At 50.3% G+C, this 14,944-nt stretch overlaps 1 long non-coding RNA gene across 1 annotated transcript; it reads right to left on the bottom strand.

Annotated features, from left to right (window-relative positions):
• Positions 1 to 5,940: 5,940 nt before the first annotated feature.
• LOC122368228 lies at positions 5,941 to 13,294 on the bottom strand. Its single transcript, XR_006254203.1, has 3 exons — positions 13,261 to 13,294; positions 6,534 to 6,582; positions 5,941 to 6,285 (listed from the first exon to the last, which is right to left on the bottom strand). It is a non-coding gene; the product is annotated as an uncharacterized LOC122368228 (long non-coding RNA).
• Between the last annotated feature and the right edge of the window lie 1,650 nt (positions 13,295 to 14,944).

Here is a 14,944-nt window from a genome sequence, read left to right as displayed (position 1 = left end):
GTGACACACCGGGGTAATGTGTCACGTCAGGGCAGAGCTGTGTTCTATGCCGGGTCTGGAATTGGATTCGGGTCTTGATCGGCATCGGTGGGCACGGCCGCCCTGGCCGGACTGCCGGCGTCGCTTATGCTCGAAGGATTGGATAAACGACGCTTTATAGGTACTCCGGCTAATGTCTCTACTCATGTCTCACTTCGTCACACTGTCAGGGTGGCCACCTGTCATTCCCGGACATGCTATGTTTTATTTCGGCCTGCTAATCTAAGTTAAACCTGGCGTCGATTCTGTTGCTTCAGCATTTGACATCAACGTATCTGCATAATGACATTGGTGACGCCCATGCTCGTCAAACCCACCCCCAAACTTGGACCGATGACTTCCGGGTCTCTATATTCTGTTCTTGTGCATTGCCAGCTCTTGCTGTACGTAAATCGTGAATTTTCGATTCTCGCACAGTTGCGCGTTTCGCCGTTAGATTTAAGATGCGTGGCAGCATATTAGGCGTGCGAGCCACCGTCCCAAAGTAACGTGAATTGTCAACAGCAATGCAAAGAAGTCTGTTATTGCTCAGAGTTTGCTTTTTAAGGAATTAACAAGTGATACGGTACGTTAAGAAGGCAAATGTATTCTTGAAATGGATTGTTTCGAGGCAACTAACCGGAATCATTCAGTCTTTTCTCAGCTATGTTTGACTTATTTTCTGTACCATCGACACAGACCACCGCAGCAGCCGCACCGATGCTGCACTGAAACAGGAAACTTTCAGCCCCGAAAACATGGGATAGCTCACCCCGATCGTGTGCAATAAGACCACGCGCTTGTAACTTCCCACTGCCCAGCCGGCCGCCCGGCAGATGCCGTGGCGCGCGGTGCCGTTAAGGCGCTGCCGCCCGTGCGCGGCGTCGAATTCTCGCCCTCATTGACACCGGCCGATCGGCGGGCGTAACATGGTCCTCTTTAAGCCGTTTGAGGAGCCCCTAGCAGTTAATACTTTTCAGAAAAATGGGCGTCATTGGACTCAGAAAAGAATACCGCACCACATGAGCCATGAGCCCGTATACTTTTCCAAAATTCGGTTTTTTTTTTAACAACCCTACTGTGCAGCGTTCAGTGTCGCCTATCACTCGCAAGGCTACTGTTTCAGCTCAATTGGAAATTCCGGGCACAATCTATTTGAACAGAGTGACAATATTGCTTCATCCGCTCCCGGCTCGTTGAGGGCCGGCCGTTTTATCCGAACCCACCGGCACAGTGGACACAGAACAGCAGCTCAGGATAGCTCGCAGCGCGAGCCTGTGCCGAATTTAAAGTCGCTGGATGGTCTATATAAGCCCACATGGACCATGTCGACATTTTCGTGAAGGGTCTATGATGTGGCGCAAGTGACGGCTGAACACAGCCTGGCTTATCATGGGGCGCTGGGTCGAAGGAGACTCAGGGTAACTTCCGAGCGAGGGATTTAATGGCAATGAGACACACCACACTGTGAATTATCAATGTACAAATTCACATTGCCGGGCAAGAGCTTATGATTCATCTTCACTTTCAAGCATAGTTATTTTCAAATCACTCAACATGGCAAGGAGAAAGGAGTTGAGCTACGCAGCAGCACAACAGACTTTCCTAAAATGGAAAACGCTGCGCCCAGCCGAATATCACAGTCCCCGCAGCTATTTCAGTCTATTTAATTCCATTATTTTGTGACCATCAGCGACTCTCATTAAAACAGCCGTCCCGTGAGATGGGTCTCCAAATCTGTCCTCCAATAAAGAATGGCGCGACGGCAGCGAACGAAAAGTAATGTACGTTTAGAGTAGAGCAGAGCTGATCACCCGAACGCAGCTCTGGGCTCCGCAGTGTGCGCCCCTCTCTTTACCCACCTATACAACCTTCCAGGGAATGGGGGGGGGGGGGGGGCGTGCTGCTGACACAGAAAGGCACTCGCCAGGAGGCACCGTTCAGGTCAGACCATTTCCCATCGGGATAAGATTATTGTGCTGAGAAAAACAAACGACGCGTGTAAGTGCTGTGCGCTGTCAGAAGCGTCACGCAGTGTTTGCATGAGTTGAGGTGCAATGTAAATTATCTGTGTTCGCATTCCTAAGCAATATATATGCCAAGAATCTCTATGTTGAGCTAATAATAAACTTTGTCAAACTAGCTGAAACTTGTGAAAACTCTGTCACTGTCAGAAAAAAAAACACCCACACCCACAAGATAAATGCGTTAGATGCGTGCCGCCGTATGCTTATGCACCACGCAGGGAATGAATACCAAATCACGCTCGCGACGCTTATGATTTACGGCACCGATCCTGAGAACAATTTCTCAAAATAGCAATTTAACTATTTTAAGTTACTTTATATTGGTGCGAGCTCGCCGCTAGTGCATATCTGGGCTTGGGACGGCCGAATTGTTGCAAAGGGATGGAGCCAGGGCTCGTAGTTGTCTATGCAGTACATATGTATGCTTACTCAATCGCTGTTAGACCAATCAACATTATTAAGCCTAAACAAAACTTAAAAGAACTATCGCTTAGCATGACGCCGTTGTGTGCAGTGGCGTACGCACATACAAGACATTCCGTGCATGCCCTGTCCCTTTGGCTCATCGTCCCCGGCGCCCTCAGTGACTGGCGCCCCTCTGTCCAGTGTTGGCGCTCCTCCAGTCGATAGCGGCGCGCTTCTAGTTGATGGCGAAGCCCCTCTGTCCAGTATTGGCGCTCCTCTGGTGATAGTGGCGCCCTCCTAGACGATATGGTGGGCCGGTGGCGCCCCTTTGTCCAGTATTGGCGCCCCCCCCAATCGATAGCGTCGCGCTCCTAGATGATGGTGGGTGACGCCCCTCTGTCCAGTATGTCAGTTATGTTCGTTCCGCACGTGTACGAACATAACTGACACATTCAAGTTTCAGATATGTGGCGCCCTCCTTGTTGTTGGCGCCCTCCTTGTTGTTGGCGCCCTCCTTGATTGGCGCCCTCTCGTCCAATGCCCTGGTCCTTCGCAAATTCCTGGGTACGCCACTGGTTGTGTGATATCGTAAAACTGCCGACCACAACATGACACCTCAATAGATTGACCGCAGGCACGAGGGGCTGCCATCACGAGAGCGGTCGGTAGCCGAGGTCCGCTCAGGTTGGCTATTTGTGGCGCCGTATAGCGCCGTGAGGCAGACGGATGACAGCATAATACGATGATTTGTGACCGGCTGTTGCACAGTAACGAGCACAATCAATCGCCGTCCGTCCATAAAGCCGGCCCGATGCAGGGAACGGAGGAAGAGCTAGGGAGACGACAACGCTCTCCAGTGAAGCTCAGAACTGAAGTGACGAGTGTGACCGCCCCCATCGTCCAGGGTCACAGACGGACCTCCAAGTTCAGTAGTTACAGGCCATGAAATCGTGATACCTCTACCGCATTACGCCAGGCTGAATCGAATCCAGACTGACGGATAAATCTCAGGACGATCGGTAATGATTGGTTAATGATCCGATGCGCACATTGAAAAACACTACCGCACGTTTGACTGAAGTCCTTGATAAGGGGCTTTCCAGCATATGCATATGCATGTCTTGCTTTATATCAACTATAATCCACCGTAAGCTTCACATGCATACAAAGAACGGTGAGACTTATCGCAAACATAAACAGAATGACGGCGATATTATATGCATAACTGGCTCTGAGGCCCATCTCGCGTCTATCTCAGGACTAGGGCCGGCGCCGTGATGGCTCAACACAGTCTACAGTGGCGCCTGAATGCCAGAAGGATAACAAACGATGTGAGGATTTAGCAAATCGCGTCAGACGGACAGCTCCTCGTAGTAAGTCCCCTTCCCTCCCCGCCGAACGACCCCCACCCCCACTAGTTCCACTCTCCACCGGCCGCTCTATCCCTACCGATCAACTTTCCAATCAGGCGTCCGATCCAATCCAATCCCTCACAGCCCCTTCCCCTCCCCCGCGTTCTGTCATGTATCAGCGTCACCTTGTGGCGCCCGGTGGCGGCGGTGACATCAATATGACCCAGATAGGCTCACGCCTGCCCGCCGACGCGCCGGTACGGTGCCTCCGGGCCGTGGGGAGCGCAGGGTCTCGTGAGACCCCCGCGGTGTGAGGGCGGCGGCACCAGGATGGATGGCGCGACGGTACCGGCTCGCCCAGTCGGCGATATACTCGGTGACAATGTCGCACGGTCGTGTCCGTAGTCACCCAGGTCTCAGATAGCGATATTGCTATCACCGGCGTTATAGTGCTATCGCAGACTACTGCCCACCCACCGGCTGGTGTTGGGACGTCATTAGCATGCGCAGCACGCATTCAATGCTGCCATTCACCATACGCGCACAATAGACGACCTTTCCTACCCTGAGTCGCGCCAGTCAGAAAAGCGCATATCAGGTAGTGATAGAAGACACCTGCTATTGACAGGTTAATACCATGACGGTCGAGATACAATTTTTTTTATCGTCGGCACACTCCTCAGCACAGTACAAAGGAAATCCCCCAGGCGAGCTTTCCAGTCTCCACACACGATCCTTGTGGCTCGTCTGGTAACCAAACGGGGCGGGTCGGCAGTTTCTAATCGTTACCGACTGCGGCTCCGTGTAGTGCTGTGCCTTGTAACTCGGCACAGGGCGAGTGTGGAAACTAAAATGCTGGCGGCAGTTTCGTTTTAAACTGTACGAGGTGCGTTAGCCCGATAAGAGTGATGTGGCACTGAACAGATAATACCCCAACAACGCAAAACGTCCTCGTGAAACTGACCGACTGAGTTCGGTAATGGGTGACTGAACAGCGAATCGCTCGAATTCGACTGATACCAGATGGCGGAAATGGAGCTGGCCCATCTCACACGTCCGGCAAATGAGCTCGCGTTGACCTAGTTTGATACTGTCGGCGGGTGACGGCCGGCGCTGCGTCGACGCCATGAATTCGTCACTGATGGCGCTCGGCAGCGGTGATTTACAGCGGTGGCCTGAGTTCGGGCGGTCCATCGCCAGCCGGCGCGGCGGGGTGGACGGGCCGAGTGGCCGCCCACCCACAGCGAATGGTGGCATTCGCGACCCGGCCTCGATGGCGCTAAAAAAGTTTGTTCGAGTACTGATACCTGACCATGAATAATAATAGTAAGGGAAAACAAGTAAAAGTAGTTAGTTAGGAAACACCAGATAAGTTGCATCCATATGAAAAATGAATGTGTGCTTTAAGCGTCGAAGCATAGAAAAAATACAACCACATCAAGAGATCCTCAACAGAAGTGCTTGGCATCCGCTAGTCGTTCATCAATGACAAGAGTTCCTTTTATTCCGTACATTTACCTAATTTAGGTTGTCACCATCAGTATCCCTGTGCGAGACACATCACCTCCCTGTGCCCCCAGCCGCGACGAGCGCACCCGACCGCGCCCAAAAAATCACCGCTCTACTGTCACTACACATAGAGCCAAGATCCGGTCAAGACCCGGAGCTAACGGCGGTGCTATTGCGAGTGCCACCCTCACATTTCACGGCAGGTGAGTCCTAAATCGGGCACTAGATGTCTAAGCCCAACTGTAATTGATGAGCGTTTAAAGGCGCAACGATCGTATATACGTTAGTCCTGGGGCCGACCGATAGATCTTCGGAGCCGTCAGAGAAGAACGCTCCGTTGGACAAAACGGCGGTCGTGCGCGACAACGTTTCATGAAGTAAAACAATCAATTCGGAAGGATCCTCTCCAGAGCGTGAAACAAATCATTGGAACACGAGACTGATGAGCGCTGACTTGAATGCACCGATCATATCCGTGAGCATGGAAAGCAATTCAATACGAATGATGAATCGCGTCAGAAAACCACTCAAAGTGGTTAGATGGTGCTACAATGCCAGACTTGTGTATGGACGTTGCCATTGTAGACTTCCAGTTCATAAAACAACCTGGCGTCGCTGGTCATTCCACATATTTCTAACAACGATTGAACGATTGGTGCTTGATGACATTGTATCGCCACTTGTCATCGACAAATGGCTCCCTAGGTGACATTTCCGACCACCAGTCTCACAGAAACCGCCGTACTAAAAACTGGCTACAATCAAATAATAAGACGCAGTGCACCATCCATTTCCAACGGGGCCATATAATCGGCATGTCCGGGGGGCACGACGGTGTCATACCGCACTCTGCTGGTACGATACCACCGGCGTAAGCCATTAATCCCGACACCTAATAGCCAGCGGCGCGATATTTCTGCCGAACGGGGTGGACGGTGACAGACAAATGGTCGCTAAGTCGTCCATCAGACACCCTGTGCCCAAACACAGTCAGACGGACGATAATTGGGGCGGCAGACGTGGGACAAATGACAAAACACGACAGGTAGGTTATCACACTGCACTGAATGAACACACGGCATGGGATGTGATGACCTTTAACATGATGCTAAGACTTCCTTTTATAATTGCGTTTCCATTGACAAAACGAATCATATGTACGCATTAAGTCTGGATGACGTAATTGAAAGCATGACAGCAATTGAAAGCAACTAACACTCACCACTGTCATCGAGAGCGTCCGACGGCCGCTTCAGAATTCCGTCTCCCTGCTGAAGAGAACAGGTCACATCAGGTCAGGTGAAGTCAGATTAGGAAAGGTACGATCAGACAAGGTCAATAGCGCAAATTCTATGGGACAGTCATGCTGCACCATACGTTAACGCTTCTGAAACCGATAACTTTTCACCAAAAATATACTGGAGAAGACGAGGTCCATGCTTATCACAGATCAGTGATCATCCAAACGCTTCAATAAAGCATGACGGTAGGGGAGAGTGGGGTAATTTGGCCGTTTTTTTTTAGAAAACGCTGTAACTAAAAATCGACAACACATTTCTGCATTTTCTCAACGCTGACAGGTGTGGCGTACATTTTACTTTCTTGGAGAGTAAACTTGAAATGATTGTGTAACTACTTATATTGAAATTGTGGCGCATTACAAAGGTCTGCAAAGCGGCCAAATTGCCCCACTAGCAGGGTTATTTGGCCGGGGGTGTGGGGCAATTTGGCCGGTGTTAGTTTGAGGCCGTGATTTTTGTTATAGGCGAGTCAGCTTCACATTCAGCAATGACGCGTGTCCTACGACGCATTTGAAGCATTTTGGAGGTTGACTCAGCCGTCACAGGGGTCAAAAATAGTCAAAATAGCGGCTCTAGATGCGATGACAGTTTTTTTACGAATAACTTTTGAAGTAATCAAGTTAGGCAAAAACTAAAAACACCATCGTAATTCTCTCGTCATTCCGCATCGAAACATGTGTGTGTTGACCTCGAGAGGTCAAGGTCAAGGTCAAGGTTGGCTTCAGGTCACGTTACCTCAGGTCGCTTGACCTCAAGGTTACGTGAGTTCAAGGTCATCATGTATATCATTCGATGCGCCTTAACGAGCTGAACACAATGAGACCATTTGCGCGGCTGTATCTTTTTCTGTAAGTATTTATTAGCAAAAAAACGTTAGTTAACCTTTGATGACGTCACATGCCCTTACAGCTGTCCAATAGGAAATATGGCATCAAGGTAGTCAAAGTTGGTTATGAATTATGTCCTTTATGGTATAATTGACCATGACAACTCGGCCGTCCCAGCATAGTGACTCTGAGCGCACCGGCCAAGTTGCCCCGCTTGTCCCGGCCAAATAACCCCACATTGCCATTCTGAAATTTTTTGTCTATAAAGTCGTCATGGCTGTACAGAACTAGATGAAATTGCTCTTGGAACCGCTGAACACCCTAAAAAATGGCGCTATAATGTTTTAATTCGTTTACAGCCCAAATACTACATGTTATACAAATTTTTAAACGGAAGTAAAAGTTACCATTTTCTAACGTAATTCACCTTTTATTAATTTTGAATAAAACAAAGAGGGGAAAAGTTTTGACATTTGTTCTCGAGTTAGTTTTGCCGATGACAAATGAATAGAGACTTAAGTTATTTCATTCACTTTTATCAGCTTTCGTACAGGTGGGGGCGGCCAATTTACACCACCGGCCAAATTACCCCACTCTCCCCTACACCACCAACAAATATCCATCCCCAAACTCATCCACCTCAAAACCAGCAGCACAGCCCCGTCACCTCCCAACCCACCGGCCACCACTCCCTCCCGCCATCCTGGCCCTCTCCCATCACCCCTCCCCCTCCGTCGACACCCGACACCCGGCCACCGACACCCGACACCCTGCGCCCCGGCTGTCGACGGCGCGCGCCACCACACAATCAGCGTAATGGGCGCGACGATCGGCGCCACCACTCACCCGGGCGGCCGGGGAAGTACTACGCACCTCTCCCAGCCGCGACCGGGTCACACTCACCAGCCGGGGAAGTACTACGCACTTCCCTTGAGCCAGGCAGGGTCACAATTACCGCCCACAGCCACACTGCACAGCAAGCGACAGACACACACCACTTGCGGTCCCGTACCAGCAGGTCTACCAACTAACCGACTAAAGTCCCGCACCAGGAGCACTCCAATCTCTTTCGTTATCGAATACGGACAACAATAATACATTACATCTCCCCAACCACGAACAAGAAAGAGCACTTTCCCTCATTCCAAAACACGATCAATAAAGCGTGTTGTATCTCCTCACCCTCAGCGAACACAGAAAGGCCGCCTGCTGCTGTGCGGTACAGCATACATACCAGGCGTACCACACTAGCGCCATCTATGGAGAATCAGGCAAGCTGCGAGCGTTTCGATAGGCTGCTTCGATTATGGCGTCAAAACGATGTGGTACTGACGAGAGGACAGACTATATTAACAATTTATATCACAGCGCAAACTATAATTCCAATGGCCAAACTTAAATGTAAGAGCGAACAGAATGGTGCAAAGAGAACAACGGCCGTCTTTCTGCATCCATCAGAACCATGAAATGTCGATAAGCGGTATCGACGATACCGCTGAAATAATTCAATGGGACGAAATCAACTATATTTCTACAACAGAATCGCCAAAAAATATGTTCCTGGTCATAATTTATCACGAAACTACCTTCCATTGTGGAAACATTGTGGGTGCATGGGTGCAGAAATCCAGCCATGGCCGGTGAAGCCGGGGGGGGGGGAGGGGGTAGGGAGCGGCACCCGAGCGGAGGCTCCTTGTGAGCTTTGAGGGTGTACCATGTCGAAAAGGTACCTACCGATGATAAGTGTATTTAGAAGCGTTGATAATGTCAATATTGACTACCGCAAAAAGTACCTAAATGCGGCTAACTTAGCCATTTTCGAAGATAGGTATCGGGCTAAAACTTTTGAAAGTGGGTCATCGGTATGTGTTCAATCACATGTGTTCCGTTGCTTCCTTTTTTACTTGAGCGCAAATGTAAGTTTTGAAGACCATCACAGTAGCAAACGCTTCTAAAGGTGGAAAGTGGGCAAACTATCCTGAATTTGTTGTGCTGCATGGGAAGTAGTGTTGATGAGAAAAGGGGTTTTTGTTCCAGATTATTGTGGGTGCAGAATACATTGTCTGCACCCACTGGATAATTATTGTGGGTGCAACTGCACCCACTGCACCCATGGTTCCTACGCTTATGACTAGCTATAATGAAGCACTAGCTATTTTGCTCTACTAGCTACCAGTATGTTCAATAAGTAAGTTCCGTTTTGATATAACTCTTTTATTTTTTGGCACATCTGAACCAAACATGGCTCACGGCTCGACGAACTCGCTCTGCAGGCGAACGCATCGGTCCCATCGTTTGGCCAGGTCCCGGATGGCCGCACGGAAGCTTTGAGTGAGGGTCTTTTCGCCATACTGGTAAAAAGCAGACCCGAGTGCAGACCGCGAGCCGAACCTCCGGCCCCGGAGATTTTTCTTCATGTCTGCGAACAGCCAATAGTCACTGCGTGCAACGTCTGGAGAGTAGGGATGGTGTTAGAGCACCTCGATGCCCTCTGCCTGCAGGGCATCCCTCGCCACGAGGGCACGGTGAGAAGGCGCGCAATCCTGGTGGAGGATGAACCGACCACGGGCCTTCCCGGGGCGGCAACTGGCGATCACTCGCAGGAGATGGTCTCTAATGATCCTGGCGTAGGCTTATGTTTAGGCTTTCTGTTATCGCCTGGACAGTAATCTTTCTGTTGGCCATCACCATCTCCTCCACTTTGGCGATGTCAGTGGCTGTGTCCATCGTCCTCAGCCTGCCTGCACGTGCCAGGTCGCGCACGCTCTCCCTCCCCTCCCCAAACTTTTTCTTCCGCTTCCGAACTGCGGAATCCCTAAGAGCATGGCTCCCGTACACATTCACGAAGTTGGCGTGGATGTTAGCCGCCGGCTAGCCCTGGATAGCAAGGAATCGTATCACTGAACGTTGATCCTCTCGGGTGGCCGATGCCATTTCTAAAGCAGTCTAAAAAATGGTGTTATTTGATCTGCTTCATATCGTCACAGAAATGGAATAAGAAGCTGAAAATGCGGTCACTTCGACATAAAGGTCTGATTTCTAATCCCTGAAAAAATCACGTGCGTAGACCGCGTGAATTTTATGTAATTGCTCTCCGGAACTTACTTATTGAACGCACCTAGTATATTGACGCTAGCTGTTTAGTCACTGCTGATTACGAGCGAGCGAGCGCAGCGAGCGAAGTGAGTCTTTTCAATATAACGGGAAAATCTCAGTATGAGCGGCCCGGCCCGGCCCGGCCCGGCCCGGCCCGGCCCGGCCCGGCCCGGCCTGTAACGCTTTTGAGAGGCTTATATCTCAGCAACCGCTGGACCGATTGGCCTGCGGTCTTTTTTGTTGGGTAGCCCCATCCCTTCTACCCCGTAATTGACTACTTTTGATACATCTCAGTGACCGTCGTGGCACGTGCCACGTGAAAAGTCAAGGGTGTTCAAGCTGTTTTGCAAAAGTAGTGATTTTGAGAGGCTCATATCTCAGCAGCCGCTTGGGCGATTGACTTGCGGTAATTTTTATAGGGTAGCAGCATCCCTTCTACCCAAAATAGGATACTCTCGATGCATGTGGGTCACTCCCAGTGCACGTGCAAAATACAACAATAAGAGGTGCCAAATTTGTTCCCATTTCAGTAACTTGGTAATTACTGGGGCGATTTCGCTGAAACTTGGCATACAGGTAGGCACCCACCAGGCAATGCATTCCCATGTGTTGCGGTTAGGGTGCTACTGCACGTGCGCACGTGCAGGGGGCGTTTCCAGATCTCGAGAACGGCTGGGCCGATTGCGCTCAAATTTGGTACACGGTTGGGGACCAGTTAGTAGGGTGCCGTGCAAAAGTCATTTTGGACCCCGTTTGCACGTGCGCACGTGCAGAATGCCGCTTCCAGATCTCAGGAACGGCTGGGCCGATTGCGTTCAAATTTGGCACACCGCTAGCGACCAGTTAGAAGGGTGCTTTGCGGAAGCCCGTTGGAAGCACCCTCTCGCCCTTCCGCACGTGCAGGGCTCACTATCTCGCTCGCTCGTTCTTCGCCCAAAAGGCGTTTTACTGGTTTAATGCACTAGCTATTTTGTATTACAAGCTATTTTGGCGCTAGCTGTGTTGTCACTAGCTGTTTTGAAGCACTAGCTCTTTTGTACTAGCTCAAAAGTCACTAGCTCAATAGTCACTAGCTGTTTTGACGTGGACCCTCCCCGTTAGTAGCTTATAAGGCTCAAATTTGCCTTACTCGTCTCTAACACAAAGGACTTTATCATACCACGTGTCACCCGTCCGCGTTCCTCCCCTGTGGTAATAAAGTGTCATCGTCGCGACGCGTCTCGGCCGCTATCCCGTCCCCAGGCCTAGCCCGTCTCTATCGAGCACCGTGTAATGATGAGCGACCAACGGCAGCCTGCCAAAACCGCGGTGTCGGCTACTCAGGAGAGCCGTGAAGTGTTTGTTAGCAAGACGAGGAGAGGGCTCGAAGGAACGAGACGGTTTAAATGAAAACATGGCTGGTGTTCATATGATGAATCGGCGGGGAAATATGGTGATGATGCGGAGGCAGTAAAATATATGACATGTCAGAGACAAGCTATGAGACTATAGGGTAAAAAGATACGTCTAGTGAGCCAACCAACCACCAACTTCCGATGTGCTGAGTGCAATGGTTAGAGAATGATACGGCCGCCTCGGCAGGCCCGCCGGGACCGATCCGCCGTCTGCCACAGCTGTGCACCGCGGTCGTCTCCTCTCTGACCAGGAGGGTAGCGAGTCCGCCACAGCAGCGGACCCGCTCAGCCACACCAGCCGGCTTGTTCGCTGCTTATTTCCCAACAGTGGCGCCGGGCATAACAGCACAGCCAGTAATACAAACGGCCTCGGAATGACTGATGTCTTCATATTGGTTCCATCCATTTCAAGTGGGTTCATATGGGCTGGCGTTTTGCGCCATTAGTTCTGAACGGTCGGTAATTTTGTCAGCGCTGTGTGACTGCCGAGTGCCTCCCGTTTTGATGGAATTTCGGCGTCCCGCGGGACTGCAGCACGCCGCACGGTAATTGCTTTAGCCGCGGTCTGTGGCTGCCCGGGATCGGGCGGCCAACACGGCACGGCGGTGGTGGCTGGGGATCGGAGGGGATCGCCGGGCCCCTGGGGACAGTACAGGCAGACTGCTGGTCTCGCTGGGAAGTCGGCCAGAAAACTGGGTCTTACCTAGAAATTCCTTCATACCATTACAGGGGACAGGCAGCCGAGTTACCTTTCAACGAAAAGGAACATGGCTTGCGAAATAAAAATGCCCAGAAAAAAATAGGTATAAAATAAAAATGGGTGAAAATAAAAAAGGTGTTTTTAACTTACGACACACAGGGTGAAAAATGATTTTTCATTCTTACTATTGTCTAGAGTTGTGGCAAACATTGACTCCCAATAGCTCCACCTCTCACCTTTCCCAATCAATTACTCTGACATTTCCCAAACGTCCAATCACCCAGACGAGCCAGAACGGCCGGCACGTCCCCACCAGACCACTCGACGTCTGAAGCCACACACCCAGCCCGTCGCCCGATCGCCCGACACCAGCGGCGGCAGTCCAGCGATGACCCGACCCGATCGCCGTCGAGCTTGGTCGGCGTTCGATCTGTTTATTGGGGGCGCGCCGGCCGGCCGGAGAGCGCGAGCGGCGCCCATCGAACGTCAGCGTGTCAGCGTGAGTGAATTGGATCGGAGCGGGCCGAAACCCGAGTGGCGGACGATGCTGCGGTTCGGTAGAGGTCGGCGGAATGATGAGATTGGTGCTCAATTAAAAGTGATGAGTTTGATGGCGAGCAGGAGTACTTACCCCAGCCATGTTTGGGTTGCATTCATTCTCCTTATTCCCTTGCATTCCTGAAACAGACAAAAATAAAGACGATTGTTAAAACAGATCACAGCAGGCGGCGTTCCAACAAATCCAGAGCGCGTCGACAGCAGTACAAAGTGACATCAGTTGTAACGGCTGGCGATTTTGCTGCGCGCCTGGCATTTCCAGGCCATTATGTCGCCATAGCGGCCGGCAGTTAGGGCGTCACTAATGCCGGCTGCAGCTGGACGGGCTACACGCGTCCCGCCCCCGCCCTCCCCTCCGCCCGCCCCCGTCCCCGCTCGGAGTCCAGGCATGCTGTGCAGCGGGGATGTCAGTTGGGGAAACTACGAGGCGAATGTCAAAAAATTAATTGGTCAATAAATGGACTTTTGATGACCATATATGGACATAAATGCAGCCCCCGCTAGTAAGGGTAAAAACGGTATAACAAGCCGGTACTTGCGGTATCGCGTCCACTTATTGGAGAGAAAAGGCTTCCATTTTTCACTAGGAATTAGCGTGATTTGATTAAATTCGGCGAATTGACTCGAAAATGGCGAAAGGAAAACGGCTTTTCTGCAGGTTCTGGGCGTCACAATCAGCTGGCCATTCAAAAAATGGATTGGTTTTATGAAAGAAAATTGTTTAAAGATTTAATTTAATTACAATAAACAAATATATTTAATTTTAAAATAATAACTTAACCAGAATTAGAAAAACCATAAACAAAATAATAAAAATAATGACATTTTTAAATCACGGTACTGCTTACATTTTTTGGCGCGTCTGTTTCAATCCGCCATATTTGCCAATCACGGTTTGACCTTGCGTTGTAACTCTGCGATTTAGAGCCGCCAGTTAATTATGCACCGGGTGAGTGTAGGCCTTGTGTGGTTAAAAACATTCTTATGCCTTATTTTTTCATTTGAATGCTAAAATTCATTGAAAAGATGAAGTTGTCTGATTTTATGACCATATATGGTCATCGCCCCGCCCACTCCAGTCGCTGATTGGCTAATCCAATTTTTGATTGGCTCCTCGTAGTTTCCCCAACTGATGTCGCCGGCCAGCCAAGTTCAGAGGACCACGGACGGCACACATGAACAACACATTTTAGAAAGCACCACAGACCGACGGCATTGGCACTTAACAATGCCGAATACACAGCAGCTTCAACAAAAGTGGCAAGTGCTGCACTCAGGCAGCAGGGAATTCGAGCCACGACCAGGGCATTCATATTCGTACTCATGTAATTCAGCGATGGGGGAGCAGCAATAATGTTTCAAACGTTTTAGCATTCCAAAGAGCGCTGCAGTGAAACAAACAATAGTGACAGCCCGACACTATAACTGTCGGTATATTTTATCAATAAGAGGTTTTGTATATAACCAAGTGTTTATGTCGGGAAGATTGGTGTGACTTATGCATATTTTGACGCTGGAAACGCATCCCACAAAAGATTTAGGTGTCATATACATCAACCTACTTGAAACGCTGAGTAGACTTTTCGCCCGTTAAGTAGATTCATTCCTAGCATAAAATGCAAATGTGATTGCCGTCTCTGCAGCTCGCCGGATTTATAAGGCTCGTTATAGGGAATCGATTGTTGGCGGGTGACGCGCGTCGAGTGCGGGTCGGATCCCCAGCGGACCGAGTCTTGGGAAGAGATGTGCTCGGAAGG

This window comes from Amphibalanus amphitrite, unplaced genomic scaffold (assembly GCF_019059575.1).
Source record: "Amphibalanus amphitrite isolate SeventyFive unplaced genomic scaffold, NRLGWU_Aamphi_draft 000932F_arrow, whole genome shotgun sequence".
Taxonomy (NCBI): domain Eukaryota; kingdom Metazoa; phylum Arthropoda; class Thecostraca; order Balanomorpha; family Balanidae; genus Amphibalanus; species Amphibalanus amphitrite.
The sequence above is the reverse complement of the archived record's forward strand: the minus strand, read 5'-3'. Positions and strand labels throughout refer to the sequence as shown.